The 18,816-nt window shown below is 39.0% G+C and overlaps 1 protein-coding gene across 5 annotated transcripts in view; it reads right to left on the bottom strand.

Annotated features, from left to right (window-relative positions):
* Positions 1 to 18,608, bottom strand: part of PARP11 (poly(ADP-ribose) polymerase family member 11) — a 57,565-nt gene extending 38,957 nt beyond the window's left edge. For all 5 annotated transcript variants that reach the window (XM_023735674.1, XM_023735671.1, XM_023735673.1 and 2 more), the window contains exon 1: positions 18,443 to 18,608. The gene's annotated coding sequence lies outside the window, so the exon portion shown is untranslated. The remainder of the gene's footprint in view (positions 1 to 18,442) is intronic.
* Positions 18,609 to 18,816: the final 208 nt, after the last annotated feature.

Below are 18,816 nucleotides of genomic sequence, written 5' to 3'. Positions count from 1 at the left end.
ACTGCAACATCTCACAGACCTCACGAACTGTACTAATGGTTAAGTGATTTATTAAGGAAGTAACAGGGTACAACTCGGGATCAGGATTAGGAAGTAAGCAGGCAAAGTGTCCCTTCTTCAGTACAGGACACCTCTCTCGGTCCCTTCAGGACAGGCTCTTCTCAGGCCCCTCACAACAGGCTCCTCTCAGCCCCCTCAGGACAGGCTCCTCTAGGTCCCTTCAGGACAGGCTCCTCTCAGCCCCCTCAGGTCAGGCTCCTCTCAGCCCCCTCAGGTCAGGCTCCTCTCAGCCCCCTCAGGACAGGATCCTCTCAGTCCCTTCAGGCCAGACTCCTCTAGGTCCCCTCAGAACAGGCTCCTCTCGGCCCCCTCAGGACAGGCTCCTCTCGGCCCCCTCAGGACAGGTTCTTCTCGGCCCCCTCAGGACAGGATCCTCTCGGCCCCCTCAGGACAGGACCCTCTCGGCCCCCTCAGGACAGGATCCTCTCGGCCCCCTCAGGACAGGATCCTCTCAGCCCTGCCATCTGTTACCGCCGACTCTGTCGCAGGGCCCTTTCTGGGCCTCTCACTGTCTACAGTCTTAACAGCCCTTGACCCATGTTACTGCTCTTTTAGGAGACTCCTTGTCTGCGCTCTCTCTCTCTGCTACTTCTCTTTTTTCTTCCTTCTGCTTCTCTTCCTGCTTCTGTCAGAAAAACCTCTGTGAGGCTGGCTGCATATATAACCAACTCCTTGTCAATTTCAAGGCATGGCCCCTCCCAGCGGAGGCCACAAACTGACCAATCCCTGTCAGTAGGCCACGGATACTTCATTTGCATAGTAGGATATAGTCACCTTATTTACATAGTATATTGTCCAATCCCTGCAAGGTACCTACCAATCACAGGGCAGGCTACAACCCCGGGCCAGACAAAAAGTATCAAACCAGGTTGTTTACAGCTTACACAGGAAATGTAACAAAACCTCTGGGTAGAAAACAAAGGCAAAGGTAACTCCTCACAGCTTAAGGGAAAAATCTCTCCAGATGTTTTTCCAAAGAACCAAGGCAAAAGGCCACATAAAGGAACTCATTTCACCACAACTACGACCAAATGGAATTTTTCCCAATTAATGTAATACACTGTATTAATAAACAAGAACCATATGATCACCTCAATACACACAAAAGAATCATCAGACAAAATCTAACACCTTTTCATAATAAAAATGGTCAACAAACTAGGAATAGAGGGGAACTTTTCCAACCTGATAAAGGACATCTACAAAAAACCCATGGCTAACAACACAGCGGTGAAAGACTGAATGTTTTCCCCTAAGAGCAGAAACAAGACGAGGATATCTGCTCTCACCACTTCTATTTGAAATTGTACTGGAGGTTCTACCCAGGGCAGTTAATCAATAAAAAGAAATAAAATGCATCCACATTGGACAGAAAGGAGCAAAACTATCTCTATTTGCAGATGACATGATTCTATATGTAGAAAACCTAAAACCAAAACCAAACCCATTGCCTTTGAGTCGGTTCCAACTCATAGACACCCTGTAGGGCAGAGCTGAACTGCCCCATAAGGTTTCCAAGGGCATAATCTTTAAGGAATTAGACTGCCACATCTTTCTCCCATGGAATAGCTGGTGGGTTCGAACTGCCAACCTTCTTATTAGCAGCTGAGCACTTAACCATTGCACCACCAGGCCTCCTAGAAAATCCTAAAGAATCCCTAAAACACTATTAGAACTTAGTAAATGAGTTCAGTAAGATTTCAGGATCAATATACAAAAATCAACTATATCTCTATACACTAGCAATGAACATTCCAAAAATGAAATTAAGAAAAAAATTATATTTACAATACACCAAAAATAAATACTTAGGTATACATTTAACAAAAGAAGTGCAAAATGTGTACACTGAAAACGTCGTAACAACACTGAAAAAAATTAATGAAAATCTAACTAAATGAGCAGACAATCCACAGATCAGAAGACTTAATATGGTTTACATGGCAACACTCTGCAAATTGATCTACAGATTCAATGCAATCCCTATCAAACTCCCTGCTGGGAGAAACAAATAAACTGATCCCAAAATTCATATGGAAATACAAATGACCCAGAAAAATGAAAAAAATCTTGAAAAGGAAGAACAAAGTTGGAGGATTCACACTTCTCAATTACAAAACTTATTACAAAACTATAGTAACAAGCCAGTGTAATACTGGCATAAAGACAGACATATAGATCAGTTAAATAAAATGGAGACTCCAGAAAAGAAAAAAAAAAGAAACTCTTACATTTAGAGTCAACTGATTTTAAAGAAGGAACAACTCAATGGGGGAAAGAATAGTCTTTTCAACAAATGGTTTGGGGATAACTAGACATCCCCATACAAAAGAATGAAGCTGGACCTCTACCTCACACCATACACAAAAATTAACTGAAAATTGATCATAGCTCTAAACGTAAGAGCTAAAAATACAAAATTCTTAGAAGAAAATATAGGAACAAATCATTGTGACCTTAGGTTACTCAACGTTTTCTTAGATTTGACACCAAAATTAAAAGTGACAAAAGAATAGATAAATTGTAGTACAACGAAATTAAAAACTTTTGTGCTGTTAAGTGACACTTCCAAGAAAGTGAAATGACAACCCACAGAATGGAAGAAATTTTTTGCAAATCATATATTTGATAAGGGACTTATATGCAGAATATACAAGAAATTATAAGTGACTTATATAGAGAATATATAAAGAACACTTACAACTCAATAACAAAAAAACAAATAAGCCAATTTAAAAATGGGCAAACGATTTGAATAAATATTTCTCCAAAGAAGATATACAAATGGCTAACAGACAGATGACAAGCTACTCAAGATCATTACTCATTAGGGAAATGCACATCAAAACCCCAATAAGATAATACCTTCACATCCACTAGGAAGGCTATAATAAAAAAGACAGACGACAACAAGTGTTGATGAGAATGTGGAGAAACTGGGACACTCACACATGGCTGGTGGGAAAATAAAATGATACCGCTGCTTTGGATAATAGTTTGCAGTTCCTCAAAAAGTTAAACATACAGTTACCTAACGACCCAGCAATTCTACTACTAGGTATATACTCAAGAGAAATGAAAACATGTGTCCACATAAAAACTTGTACACAAATGTTCACAGAAGCATTATTTCATAGTAGCCAAACAGTGGAAGTAACTCAAGTGTCTTCCAACTAATGGTGGGTAAAGAAAATGTAGTATATCCATACAATGAAAAATTTTTTCAGCCATAAAAAGGAATGAAGTACTTATAAATGCTACAGCATAAACCCTGAAAACATTATGCAAAATGAAAGATGCCAAATGTAAAAGGCCACATACTGCATTATCACATTTATATGAAATGCCCAGAATAGGCAAATCTATAGAGACAGAAAATAGATTTGTGATTGCTCAGGGCTGGCGAGGAAGGGAGAATGAGGAATGACTGCTAACAGAGATGGGGTTCCTTTTTTGGGTAATCAAAATGTTGTAAAATTAGTGTGGTAATGGTTGCAAAACCCTGTGAATATATAAAAAACATTGAAGTGTATACTTTAAATGGGTGATGTGTCTGCTGTGTGAATTACATCTCAACAAAGCTGTTTTTTAAAAGTCAAGAAACAAACAAGTGGACTCTTACAGCCAAGTACAAAATGACAGACATTCCAAAAGGATGCTCCAGAGGCAGAATCTGAAGGAAACAACAAAGAAACTCCAGAAAAGGTTAGATGCCTAAAGAGAGATAGTAAACAAAGGGAAAATGCCTAAGAAATTATGGTTAAATTACTTGAAAAGCCTGCACATATTGATACTGTAAAAATTGGTACATTTTGACACATGTAAAAACTCATTAAATTGACACCACAATCAAGATAATGAATGTATCCATCACCCCTATAAGTTTCTTCATCTCCTTTGTAATTTTTCCCCTTCGGCCCTATCCCCTCTCTAGGCAACCACTAATCTACTTTCTGTCACTGGAGAATAGTTTGCATTTTCTAGAGATTTATATAAATGGAATCATACGGTATGTACTCTTTTGTCTGGATTCTTTTACGCAATGTGATTATTTTGAGATTCATCCATGTTATCATGTGTATCAACAGTACCTTCTTTTTATTGATGAGTACTATTCTATTGTATGGATATATCAGTTTGTTCATTTGCCTGTTGATGGAGACCTGAGTTGTTTGCAGTTTTTTACTATTACTAATAAAGTTGCTATAACATTTGTATACAAGTCTTTGCATGGATATATGCTTTCTTTTTTCTTGGGTAAATAACTAGGAGTTCAATGGCTGTATCATATGGTAGGTATGTGTTTAAATTTTTTTAAAAAAATAGGCAAAATGATTTTAAAGTAGTTGTATCATTTTATCACTTCTCTGTCAGTATGTTGTACTGTGGTGGCCTGCCTGTTGCTGTGATGCTGGAAGCTATGCCACCGGTATTTCAAATACCAGTACGGTTACCCACGGTGGACAAGTTTCAACGGAGCTTCCAAACTAAGACAGACTAGGAAGAGAGACTGGCTGGTCTACTTCTAACAAAATTAGCCAGTGAAAACCTTACGAACAGCAGTGGAACACTGTCTGATATAGTGCTGTAAGTCGAGCCCCTCGGGTTGGAAGGCACTCAAAATACGACTGGGGAAGAGCTATCTCCTCAAAGTAGAATTGACCTTAATGACGTGGATGGAGTGAAGCTTTCGGGACCTTCATTTGCTGATGTGGCACTACTCAAAATGGGAAGAAACAGCTGCAAACACCCATTAATAATCAGAACATGGGATGTACGAAGTATGAATCTAGAAAAATTGCAAGTTGTCAAAAATGAAATGGAACACATAAAGATGGATACCGGAGGCATTAGTGTGCTGAAATGGACTAGTATTGGCCATTTTGAATCAGTCATATGATCTACCATGTCACGAATAACAAACTGAAAAGGAACGGTCTTACGTTCACCATCAAAAAGAACATTTCAAGATCTATCCTGAAGTACCATGCTCTCAGTGATAGGATAACATCCATATATCTACAAGCAAGATCAGTTAATATGACTATTATTCAAATTTATGTGCCAACAACTAATGCCAAAGATGAAGAAATTGAAGATTTTTACTAACTTCTGCAGTCTCACATTGATCAAACATGCAATCAAGATGCACTGATAATTACTGATGATTGGAATGCAAAAGTTGGAAACAAAGAAGGATCAGTAGTTGGAAAATATGACCTTGGTGACAGAAACGACACCAGAGATAGCATCATATAGTTTTGCAAGACCAATGACCTATTCATTGGAAACATCTTTTTTCAACAACATAAATGGTGACTGTACACGTGGACCTCGCCAGATGGAATATACAGGAATCAAATCGACTACATCTGTGGAAAGAGACACTGGAGAAGCTCGATGTCATCAGTCAGAACAAGGACAGGAACCGATTGAGGAACAAACCATCAATTGCTTATACACAAGTTCAAATGAAGCTGAAGAAAATTAAAACAAGTCCACGAGAGCCAAACTACAACCTTGAGTATATCCCACCTGAATTTAGAGACCATCTCAAGAACAGATTTGATGCATTGAACACTAATGACTGAAGATGAGTTGTGGGATGACATCAAGGACATCATACATGAAGAAAGTAAAAGGTCATTAAAAAGACAGGGAAGAAAGAAAAGATGAAAACGGATGTCAGAAGAGACTCTGAAACTTGCTCTTGAATGTAGAGTAGCTAAAGTGAATGGAAGAAATAACAAAGTCAAAGAGCTGAACAGAAGATTTCAAAGGGCAGCTTGAGAAGACTAGGTAAAATATTACAATGAGATGTGCAAAGACCTAGAGTTAGAAAACCAAAAGGGAAGAACATGCTCAGCATTTCTCAAGCTGAAAGAACTGAAGAAAAAATTCATGCCTCAAGTTGCAATACTGAAGGATTCTAAGGACAAAATATTGAACAATGCAGGAAGTATCAAAAGAAGATGGAAGGAATGCACAGAGTCACTGTACTAAAAAGAACTGGTCGACATTCAACCATTTCAGGAGGTAGCATATGATCAAGGACCGATGGTACTGAAGGAAGAAGTCCAAGCTGCACTGAAGGCATTGGCGAAAAACTAGGAATTCACAGAACACCAATCGAGATGTTTCAACAAATGGATGCAACGTTAGGCATGCTCACTCATTTTTGCCAACTGACTAGAAGAGATCCGTATTTGTGCCCATTCCAAAGTAAGGTGATACAACAGAATGCAGAAATTATCAAACAATATCATTACTTTCACACACAAGTAAAATTTTGCTGAAGATCATTCAAAAGCAGTTGCAGTACTCCATCACCAGGGAACTGCCAGAAATTCAAGCTGGACTCAGAAGAGGACGTGGAACGAGGGCTATCATTGCTGATGTCACATGGATCTTGGCTGAAAGCAGAGAATACCAGAAAGATGTTTACCTGTGTTTTATTGGCTATGCAAAGGCATTAGACTGTGTGGATCATAACAAATTATGGATAACATTGTGAAGAACGGGAATTCCAGAACACTTAATTGTGCTCATATGAAAACTTTACACAGACCAAGAGGCAGTTGTTCAAACAGAACAAGGGGATACTGTGTGGTTTAAAATTAGGAAAGGTATGCGTCAGGTTTGTATCATTTCACCATACTTAATCTGTATACTGAGCAGATAATCTGAGAAGCTGGACTATATGAAGAAGAACATGGCAACAGAACTGGAAGAAGACTCATTAACTATGTGTGATATGCAGATGACACAACTTTGCTTGCTGAAAGTGAGGAGGGCTCGAAGCACTTACTGATGAAGATCAAAGACTACAGTCTCCAGTAAGGATTATACCTCAAAATAAAGAAAATAAAAATCCTCACAACTAGAACAATAAGCAACATCATGATAAACAGAAAATATTGAAGTTGTCAAGGATTTCATTTTACTTGGATCCACAAGCAACGGCCATGGAAGCAGCAGCAAGAAATCAAACGACATACTGCACTGGGGAAATCTGCTGCAAAAGATCTTTTTAAAGTGTTAAAAAGCAAAGATGTCACTTTGAGGACTTAGGTGCGCCTGACCCAAGCCATGGTATTTTCAATCACCTCATATATATGTGAAAGCTGGACAATGAATAAGGAAGACTGAAAAAGAACTGATACATCTGAATTATGGTTTGGGTGAAGAATACTGAATATACCAATCGACTGCCAGAAGAACAAACAAATCTGTCTTGGAAGAAGTACTGCCAGAGTGCTCCTTAGAAGTGAGCCTGGCGAGACCTCATCTCATGTGCTTTGGACATGTTATCAGGAGAGATCAGTCCATAGATAAGGACACCATGCTTGGTGGAGAGTCAGCGAAAAAGAGGAAGACCCTCAACGAGATGGATCAACACAGTGACTGCAACAATGGGCTCAAACATAGCAATGATTTTGATGGCGCAGGACTGGGCAGTGTTTCGTTCTATTGTACATGAGGTCGCTATGACTCAGAACCTACTCAACGGCACCTAACAATAACATCATTTTACATTCCCAGAAGCAGTGTATGAGAGTTCTAGTTGCTCCACATTCTCACCAATAGTTGCTATGGTCAGTCTTTTTTATTTTAACCAGCCTTACAGTTGTGTAGTGGTACCTTATTGTGGTTTTAATTTACATTTCCATAATGACTAAGTCAGAATTGATTTGAAGGCACCTAACAAGGACAATATTGATCATCTTTTCATGTACTTATTTACCATCGGCTTGTCTTCTTTGGTAAAGTTTCTGTTCAAATTTTTAATTCATTTTTTAGTTGGGTTGTTTTCTTTTTATTGTGTATTAAGAGTTCTTAATACATTCTGGATACAAGTCCTTTACCAAATACATGCTTCACAAATATTTAGTCTGCAGCTTATCTTTTCATTCTCCTAACAGTGTCTTTTCAATAGCAGATTTTACTTTTGATGATGTTCTATTTATCATTTTTGTTTTTCATGGATCACACTTCTGGTGTCATATTTAAGAAACCTTCTCCTAACCCAATGTTACAAAGATTTTCTCCTAGAAATTTATAGTTTTAGGTCCATGGTCCATTTTGAGTTAATTTTTTAATATGGTGCAAAGTACAGATTGAAGTTTTTGGTTTTTTTTTACATATGGGTATGCAATTATTCTAGCACCATTTGTTGAAACAACTGTCCATTCTCCACTGAATTTTAATATGTAAAAAATCAGTTGTCTGTTTATATTTTCCTCTATCCTGTTCCGTTAATCAATTTCTAACCCTGCTGCTAATACCACACCATTTTGATTACTGTAGTTTCTTTCATACTGAATCTGTAAATCAGGCAGTGCTACCCCTCCAACTTTGTTCTTGTTTTTTTGGTTATTCTAGAACTTTGAATTTTGACTGGGATTGCAATGAATCTATTGCTTGACCTGGGGGAAATTATCTTAACCATCTTGAGTATTCTGACCAATGGATTAAGTATAACTCTTCATTTATTCAGATCTTTAAATTTTTAATGGTTTGCAGTTTTCAGTGTAGAGGCCATGCACGTTTGCATTTTAAACTTCAATTTCCAGTTGTATGTTGCTAGTACACACAGACACTGACTTTTGTATATGGCTCTTGTATTCTGAAACCTTACTAAGTTCTGGGTTTTTTTGTTTTTTTTTTTTTTGCGAGTCCATAAAATTGTCTACCTAAGCATCATACTGTCTGAATAAAGACAATTTTACCTCATTCCCTAAAATCTAGATGCTTGTTACTTCTTGTATCTTGCTTTATTGTACTGGCTAGAACCTCCAGTACAATGCTGAATAGAAATGGTAAGAATGGGCATTATAGCTTTGTTCTTGATCTTACATAGAAAGAATTCAGTCTTTCACCGTTAAGTACGGCGTTAGATGCAGAATTTTCATATATGCCCCTTGTATTAGGATTCCCCCAGACCACCCTCAGGGTAGATGACTTGCTAGAAGGGCTCACAGGACTCAGAAGTTGTTATACGCATGGTTACAGTTTATTGCAGTGAAAGGACAGAGTAAAATCGGCAAAAGGGAAAGGTCCATGGAGTGAAGTCCAGAGGAAACCATGTGCAAGCTTCCACTTTTTATCCTAGTGGAGTCACACTTAATTCCTCCACCAACAAAGTGCAAGAACATGTGCAAAGTGTTGCAAGTGGGGAAGTTCACACAAGCCTAGGTGTTCAGGGTTTTTATTAAGGGGTCACTTACATAGGTGTACAATGCCTGTGTGAGAGGCCTCAGTTACTAAAGCTTCAGACCTCAAGAGGGAAAGCAGGTATTGTCCATAAATCACACTATTAGTATAAACTATCTGGACAAACTGGTATAGCATGGCTCAAGGCCTCAGGCATGCAAATACACTCATATCAGACAAAACATTCCAAGAGCTCAGTTATCCAGAGCTGGTCATAGGCCAGTCATGGAAAGGAGCCTTTCTCGGGAATGTGCAGGATTTGAGCAACCCAGGAACTCTACGTTAGCCCTTTTTTGAACACTCTTTTGCAGGTTCAGCAAGCTCTACTCTTAGTTTGCTGAGAGTATTTATCAGAAATGGACAGTGGATTTTGTCAAATGCTTTTTTGCATGTATTCAAATGATCATATGATTTTTCATTTTAGTTTGTTTATATAACGAATTACATTGATTGCTGTTCAAATATTAAACCAACTTTGCATTCCTGGATAAATACCATTGGTCATTCTGTATTAACACTTTTATATATTGTTAGATTCAATTTGTTAACATGTTGTTTAGAATTTTTACATGCATGTTCACGTGAGATATTCATCTGTAGTTCTTTTTTTGTAATGTCTTTGACTGGTTTCAGTATCAGGGTCATGATAGCCTCATAGAATGAGTTGAGAAGTAGTCCTTTGCTCTTCAATTTTCTGGAAATCTGTGTAGAATTCGTATTATTTCTTCCTTAAAAGTTTGGTAGAAATCACCAGTGAAGCTATCTTAGCCTGCAGCTTTCTTTGTGGGTAGGTTATTTTTGAAATACAAATTCAAATTATTTCATAGATACTGGGCTATTAAAGTTTACAGATTTATTCCTAAGTTTTGGCAATTTGTGTCTCTCCAGGAATTTGTCCATTTAATCTAAGTTTTCATATTTACTGGCATACAGTTGCTCATTACATTCCTTTATTATCCTTTTAATGTTTGCTGAATATATAGTGATGTCACCTGTCTCATCCTGATATTGGTAATTTGTGTCTTCTCTTTTTCTCCTGATCTCTCTGGCTAGAGGCTTCTCAACTTTATTGATGTTCTCCAAGAACCAGCTTTGGTTTTGTTAATTTTCTCTACTGTTTTTCTGTTTTCTGTTTCAGTGATTTCTGCTCTGACCTTTATTATGTCTTTGTTCCTGCTTACTTTAATTTACTCTTTTTTCCTAGTTTCCGAAGGAAGAAGCTGAGATCACTGATTTGTGACCTTTCTTCTTTCCTAATATAGTCATTAATTTAGTTATAAACTTCCTCCCAAGCACTGCCTTAGCAGCATCCCATAAATTTTAATATATTTTCATACTTTTCTATTTTCTCTTTTTATTTCTTCTTTGACACATGGGTTATTTACAAGTGTGTTATTTACTTACCAAATATTTTGGGATTTTAAGATACCTGTTACTGATTTCTAATTTAATTCCATCTTGGTTAGAAGACATACTTTATATGACTTGAATTCTCTTAAACTTTTTGAGACTTGTTTTACGACCCAGAGTGTGGTCTATCTTGTTAAATGTTCTCTGTGAGTTGAAAAGAACATGTATTCTGCTATTGTTGGGTGAACTGTCCTATAGTTGCCAGTTAAGTCAACCTGGTTGACAGTGCTGTTCCAGTCTTCTAGATCCTTGTTCATTTTCTATTTATACCATCAATTAATAAAAGAGAAGTATTGAAATCCCACTCTAACTATGGATTTCTTTTATTTCTTCTTAAAGTTCTATTAGATTTATTCCACGTATTTTGAAGCTTTGTTACCAGGTACATAAACATTTAGGATTGTTATTAATTGATCGTTATCATTAGGAAATGACATTCTTTATCCATGATATCATTTTCCTTGAAATCTTTAGTATTAACATTAAATAACACTAATAAGCATCATATATTTGCAGTAATGATTCCCTTTAGCATTTAGTTTTATACTATTCGCGTCTTTAAATATGAAGTCTGTTTCTTGGAGACAACTTATAGTTGGGTTGTGTTTTTTTTATCCAATCTGAAAATTTCTGCCTTTGAATTGGGGTGTTCAGGGCATTTACATTTGGTATGACTACTGATATCATTAGGTTTAAGTTTATTATCTTGCTATTTGCTTTTTATTCATCACATGTGTTCTTTGCCACTTTTTCCCTTTCTTTCTACCTTCTTTTAGAATGAATATTTTGAGATTTCCCTTTTATCTCATTTGGTGGTTTATAACTATAACTCTTTGTCCATACACAGTATGTTTATTTCTTCACTCTCCATGTTCTCTAAAACTCACTCTAATTTAGCTTTCCTGGCTTCCGGCCTGACCTCTTCCAGCCCACGACTAAAAACAAAAAACAAACACAAAAACACTTGCTAGGATCTCCAATGAGCTTCATGTTGCTAAATCTTATGGACACTTTTCAGTTCTCATCTTCCTTGATTTCTCAGTAACATTCTATGCAGTTTACCCTTCGTTTTGAATTACTCTTCATTGGTTTCCAGGGCACCGCACTCTCCAGATCATCTTATATTTTTGGCCACAAATTCACAATCTCCTTTGCACCCTGACTTCTACTCAACCTCTAACTTTTAGAGTTCCTCATGGCTCATACGTTTTCTTTTCCTTCTCAGCATCCTCAAAGCCTAATCCTCAGGGACTACAAAGTAGTTCACAGTCATTTTCAGAGGAAAAAGTAATGAAAGAAATTTGTTCACAGACATTTCGGGAAGTTAAAATATAAGATTACTGATGATTTTCAAAAAAATCCCTTTATTTTCTTTAAAGTTACCATTTACTATAATATCCCATTATACTCTTAAAGGTTAAACATGCACTACAAGCTCTGTGTTGATCAATTCATATCAGCTAGCATTCAGTAAATATGGTGGTATAAAACCAAGTAAACTTTTTCACATCTTTTCACGTACAGCCAGCTGATTAATTCCATCTGTAACCTTAACTCCCCTTTGCCACATAACCTAACATATTCACAGGTTCCAAGGACTAGGATATGGATATCTTTGGGGGCCATTATTGTCTACCATATCCTCTTAGTATGTAACTCATTTTCACACAGCAACAAGAGATCTTTCTAAAAATAAAAATCTGTTCTTATCACTTCCTGCATAAAATCCTTCAAAGGCTTGTCACCCCTCTAAGAATAAAGTTCAAAATCCTCCACATGTGCCACAAAGCCACGCATAGCCTGGTGCCTACTTACTCCCTGGCCTCATCTCCTGGTTCACTGTGCTCCAGCCACGCACAGCTTCTCTCTTGGTCCTCAAGCAGCAAAATCCATCCCACATCTGGGTCTTTATTCACACTATTTCCATTGTCTGAACAGACCACCCCACCTCCCAGCAGACCTTTACCCAGCTAACTCTTGCTCAATCCTTCAGATCTCTGTAAAAGTTACTTCTACAAGGTGGCCTTCCCTGATCTCCCAGTCTAGTACTAGCTCCTCCTATTATACACAGTCTTTGTACTCTTTTTCCTTCATACACAGTTTTTACTACAGTTGGGATTGTTATTTGTCTGCTTCCCTGAACCAGACTGCAAATCTGTGAGAGCTGGGGCCTAGTCTGTTCTGTTGCCCATTGTAAACTCTGGGACTTAGAACTGACTGGCTTGTAGCAGGTACTCAATAAATAAATGAGTGCCATCAGAAGTTGTCTCAACAGCATACCTAACTCTCAGAGGGCGAACTGTATAAAGCAAAAGACCTCAACATTCTGCTTTAGCATTTTAGGCCAGGTGAGTCACACTCAGCATATTCAAATCATTCATTCAAACACCTACTACAAACATGTGCCTGCAGTCTGTATCCCAAACTCTGTTTTCCTCCCTAATATGAAAACTACGAGGTTTACCTCCCCAGTCTTCTGCTGTATCTGCCATGCCAATCTTGGGGAAGGACACATTATTTCTCTTCTCCTGCTCACCTGCATCACTAGAAAAAAGTTCTAAAAACATGGACAGTTGGTGCCATGAAAAAGTCATGCTGTCAGCTCTCGGCAGCTCAGGAATCCTTCCTTAATCTCTGACTCCCCGTTACTTTCCTCACTTTTCTACTCCCCTCAACTCCTATATTCTGTGTTAGACCACAGAGTGCAATCAGAAAGTTCTAGGTTTAAAACCTGGTTCTGTCCTTATTCAGAAAGTTCACCCAACTTCTTGGAGCCTTAGTATTGTCACTAAAAACTGAAGATAATAATTCCTACCTCTAAGAGGCATTAGACAACCTAAGTGTGAGCACACTGTTTAGTACTGCCTCCCCGGCCACTAAACACTGGCACGTCACACTACTCTCCTCAGTTCATTCCTGGGTGGGCACTCTTCTGCCATTAATATTCTTTTCCCGGTGAAGGGTTTCTGTTTCCCAGCAAATACGGGGATTGTTTTGAGCCTCAGAGGGATATGGATCATGCTCTAAGCTTAGCTAAATCCACTATTAGAATAATTACAAAGAATTCCAAGAAGATAAAGATATTAGTAAATAAATCCGATTGTATATTGATCCTAGGTAATAAATTACACTGTCAAGAACATAGCTCCAGAGACAGTATATTCTCTATAGTACTCTCATTTCCAGCAACACATCCTACCTCCATCTGCACCCCAGCCTGAAGGTATATCTGTAAAACACACCACCTGATTCAGAGTAGATGTTCCATAAATGTTAGTCGCCACCACTCCCAGCCACTCCATCCTCATTCTCCAAAGATACAATGCCTCATAAGTTTGCTAAGACTTTAATTACCAGACACGCACTTTCTCCACTTTATTCCTTTATGCAAATTGTACTTGCCATTCTCTTTCACTTTTGTCAGTTTGGTCATCTTGCTTCCTTGACTTTCCCATAAGACCACATGTCTGAACAAGCTATAACCGGAAGACTCAGGTCCAATGTAACTCACTCTAATAAACCTTCCTCTGGTATCATTTTCTCTTCTCAAACTGTATTGAAAGCCCCCTGTGGGGCAGGCTCTGTAATTTGATCCATGTTCGCACTCTCCCTCTGTAGTGTCTAGGTATTTTACACGTGTCATGGTGTTTACATGTGGTAGATACTTACTAAATACTTGTTGACTGAATGAATTAATCAAATAATGAATAAATGACTGAATGAGTTCGGCTTAGACACATTAAGTCTGAATTATCAAAAGGGTAATCAAACAGAGTCATCCATCACCCAGCTCAGAAGATGGGTTGGAGCTAAAGACATACATTTGGCAGGCACAGTCACAAAAGTAATATTTGAGTCCTTGGAGAAGCTCACCCAAATAGGATGTGCTGAGAGAGAAAAAGATTAAGGGTAGAACACTTCAGGGGTAGAAGAAGACAGTGTAGCTAAGTCAAGATTGTAACTCAAGGATAAATTATAGAAAGGGGAAGAAATCCAAAGGAGTACAGTTCCAGGGAAAATTAAAAAAAAAGAATTTTGAGGAAAACCCTTGATGGCATCAAAGTTGCAGACAGATGGAAGAGACTGAAAGCAGATGGAGTGGCACTGTATGTGGTAATTCAAAGGTTCTTCATGACCAAGCAATGAAGTGTTAAGGGTAGAAGCTGGGCTAATGCAGTCGAGGCATGAGTAATGACAAAAAGTATAAGACTATTCTTTTAAGAAGCTTGATAGAAAAAGGAGAGATAGCTCCAAGAGAATTTGGAAGTAACTATGATATAAAACGAGAGAAAAAGGTGGCTCAGCAAATAAAGCACTGCACTAATATACAAATGTTATCAATGCTACCACAAGGACAGAAAGGAGGCAGGGGACTTGGGTACTATTACAATTCTGTTACTTACTCACTTGAGTGATCTTGGGAAACTCATTTTCCCCTGCCTTAGTTAACTCATCAGATTATTCTAATGAGCTAATAAATGGAAAAGAATTTTGTAAGAGTTTATCACTTTCTATAAAATAAGGTATTATTCCTGCAATGGCTGGTTTGTAATCTCGAACAGATGTTTGTCATTTTTCACTTTCCCTCACCAGTATAACAGAGAGATGCCAAAACTCCTTAATGTGTAACACTGATCTACTTGTTCCAATCCCAGCAGACGGATAGGACAATGGCAAAGAGACTGAGAAAGGCAAGATAAAGTCAGAGTATACAGAGCAAAGGCAGTGGTGGCAAACACCTCCCACCACCACTTAATTCTATAGACTTTGCTGCTTTCTTCAACTGGGGAACCATTAGTCAAGGGCTACCTCTCCCCCAGGGGGATGGAGAGACAAAGAGCCAAGAGCTCCCATCAGCAGTGTGGAGTGCCTGCTGCTTCTGTCAATCTGGTCTCCCTGGCAGGGACCTTGTGATTCCCTCAAGGATCCTGGTCAGGAAAGACCAGGAAGTAATCATCACAGACCTCATGACTATCTTGAAAAAGCTATAATTGTGCGCTAATGTTTACTTGGAGCTCTTTGGTTATCTTGGTGTTTTCCCTCCAAGGAAATGGTGATGGGTCAGTGATGACTTTGCACATGCCAGCCATTTCACGGACTTTCACATGGAAGGGGTGGCTGCTTCTGAGAATTACCATGGCTTGGGTCAGTGTAACATTTCCTCAAAACGCCTGTGAGTGGAACACAATATTACACAGACAGTATATTTGCAATAGGAGGTATATCTGCAGGTCAGAGGTGGCATATTAAGGCCATCGATGCTACCAAAAATATACAGGGAAAACTAGGCAGAAGTCTTGAATTAAAGCTGTGAACAATGGCCTTCCTTCACAAAGTAGAATGGCCTCATGCAATGAAAGAAATGGTGAACAGTGAGTTAAATTGGTGGGTAATGCAAAGGGCATCTGCATTTATCTTTGGGATGTGCAGTGCGTTTTTTTAATACCTTCTGAATTATGTTAGGCATAGGATAACAGTAAAATTAATTTTTATTCCATGAGCACAGCTAAACAGACTATCCAGATGCCCTTTCTATTAAAAGAAACTAACAAACTGCTAGAGAAACTCACATCAGAATGTTGATTGTGTTTTTAAAAACAAACTTGTCCTTATTCATATGGTCATAGGAAGAAAAACAGTATCAGTAAGTAATAAAACACAGTAAAATAAGGGTCAAAAGAAGAATGTGAGATTCTATGTGGAAGGTTCACCAATATTCGCAAAAGTGGGCCAGCTCTACCAAAATCAAGCAATATTGTTAAGATGATTTCAGGGAAAAGTGTTTCTTACAAAGTGACATAATGACATAACAAGCCAAATGTATGAGAGACTCATTAATGCCTTTATAATCTTCACAAACATGCAATAGGAAATTCTGATGCATGTGTGATACAGGAGGGAGAGTGAACAATGGGAGCAATCTAGAACTAGTTCAATCACCTTAGCTAAGATGATTCATTAATTCAACAAATATTTATTGAGTGCCTATTATGTGCCAGGCTCTGTTCTCTAGTCTGAGGATAATATAGTAAACAAAACAGGCAAAATCCCTGCTTGTATGGAGTTTACAGTACAGTGAAGTATTTAAAACATGTGACTTTGAATAAGACATGTACTTGGGTGAGTGAAGGGTAAGTTATGGAAAACTTGTGAAGAACTGCTAATTAAAATTGGAGAAAAAAATATATACATAATGAATTGTTAATGATAGTGAAACTCAGTATTTAAACAGAGAACATATTTTCATAATTGTAAATTATCTGGGCTAAAATCAAATACCAGCAGTTACTTTCCACTAACATGCCCTGATAGTAGAGGATTACATGTACGAACCAAAAAAATCTTTGATGATGACTACTGTTACTATACAGACTGGGATGAAACTGCAATGTGCAACCATCAAATCCAGACAGACTAACTAACTTATAAGGAACCATGGTGGCATCATGGTTAAGCACTCAGCTGCTAACCAAAAGGTCGACAGCGGCAACCTACCAGCCTACTACACAGCAGAAAGATGTGGCAGCTTGCTTCTGTAAAGATTACAGCCTTGGAAACCTCATGGGGCAGTTCTACTCTGTCCTATAGGATCACTGTGAGTCAGAATCGCCTTGACAGCATTGGGTTTGGTTTTTCTCTAACTTATACTGGAAATATATTCCAGAAATAGAAGGGGAAAAAAAGGAGCATTGATTATGCAAAGGAATTATTGCACGAATGGAAACCAAATGCTACGAAGTAAATGTAGGCAGTTATCTCAGCATATGGGGTAGGTTCACATATTCAGTACAACCAAAACCAAAAAACCAAACCCATTGCTGTCAAGTTGATTCCAACTCATAGTGACCCTACAGGACAGAGTAGAACCGTCCCACAGGGTTTCCAAGGAGTGCCTGGTGGATTCGAACTGCCAACCTTTTGGTTAGCAGGCACAGCTTTTAACCACTACACCACCAGGGTTGCCAGCTTGCTGAAATGTGACTGCCATTTTTCCAGTCAATTCATAAGGTGTAAATAGTGAACATTTGCCATGTTGCCAGGCAATTTCAACTCTGACAAGAGACTGATGGAATACTCTTGGCAAACTGATCTTTCTTTAAGTGCTACATTTTAAATAAATGTACAAAAACAAAGCAGACAAAAACACAGACAGACATAATGCAAATATCGGAATCAAACACGAAGGAGGGAAACAGGCTTGCAGTTGAAACGTTCCTGGGGATCAGTTCTGTCCACTTACAGAAAACATCTAAAGAACTTCACCACTTAGAGACCTAGAATATAAAATCAGTTCCCCAAATTTTAAATGGCTGTCCACTAAGAAGAGGAGTAATGATGGTTCCTTTTAGGCTCATTCAAGACACGGGGGTCGAATCCCCTCGCTTTAGATTGGTGGGACTGGCAGGTACACCTGAGATAAAGGAGAAATAACAGATTCGAAGCCCAGAAACTCTAATCAGAAAGTAAAAAATAAAAATAAAACTTTAAAGAGACAGTGAAGGAAGGCGGAGAAACCACAGCAAGTAAAATAAATAATTGTAATAGGAAAGCAACACAGCTTTGGAAAACCCACCGAGCCATCTCCATCGCTCAAAAAGGCAGAGACCATAGAGGCCTCAAGGGCCGGGATCTTCAGGCTCCCGGAACTCAATACCCAGCCTCAAGCGGGTGAGGGGGAGCAGTTCCCGGGAACCCCCTTCCCGCCCCTCTCCCATCAACCCCGCCCATTGGGTCCGCCCCGTCCCGCCCGGCTACTCACCGGATTCGCTTCCCACATAACGGTGGCGAAATCGAGCGGAGAGAGCCTAGGGGAAGGGGCTAGCCGCGGGACCGGGGTGTTGGGTTTTTCCTTGAGGGCCCCCGGGAGCGAAGGGTTGGAGAGACAACCTTTACACAGGTCTGCCTTCTCCCACTCCCTATCACAAGCCAGCGTCTTCCACCACCGTAATGCCCGACTTCCGCCCGAGGCTGGCCAACCAGCGCTGGCCCCGCCCCGCTCCCCGGAAGCTCGCCCGCTCCGGCAGCTTCCCTTCAGGCTCTCGTGGGCGGGCCGTAATGGGCGGGGCTTGCGAATATCTGCGTTGGAAATGAATTTACAGAGCTTCTAATTCGACCACACTTCCATGCTAAGTC

Source organism: Trichechus manatus, unplaced genomic scaffold, assembly GCF_000243295.1.
Source record: "Trichechus manatus latirostris isolate Lorelei unplaced genomic scaffold, TriManLat1.0 scaffold00081, whole genome shotgun sequence".
Taxonomy (NCBI): Eukaryota; Metazoa; Chordata; class Mammalia; order Sirenia; family Trichechidae; genus Trichechus; species Trichechus manatus.
This window is presented reverse-complemented; position numbering and strand designations above follow the sequence as displayed.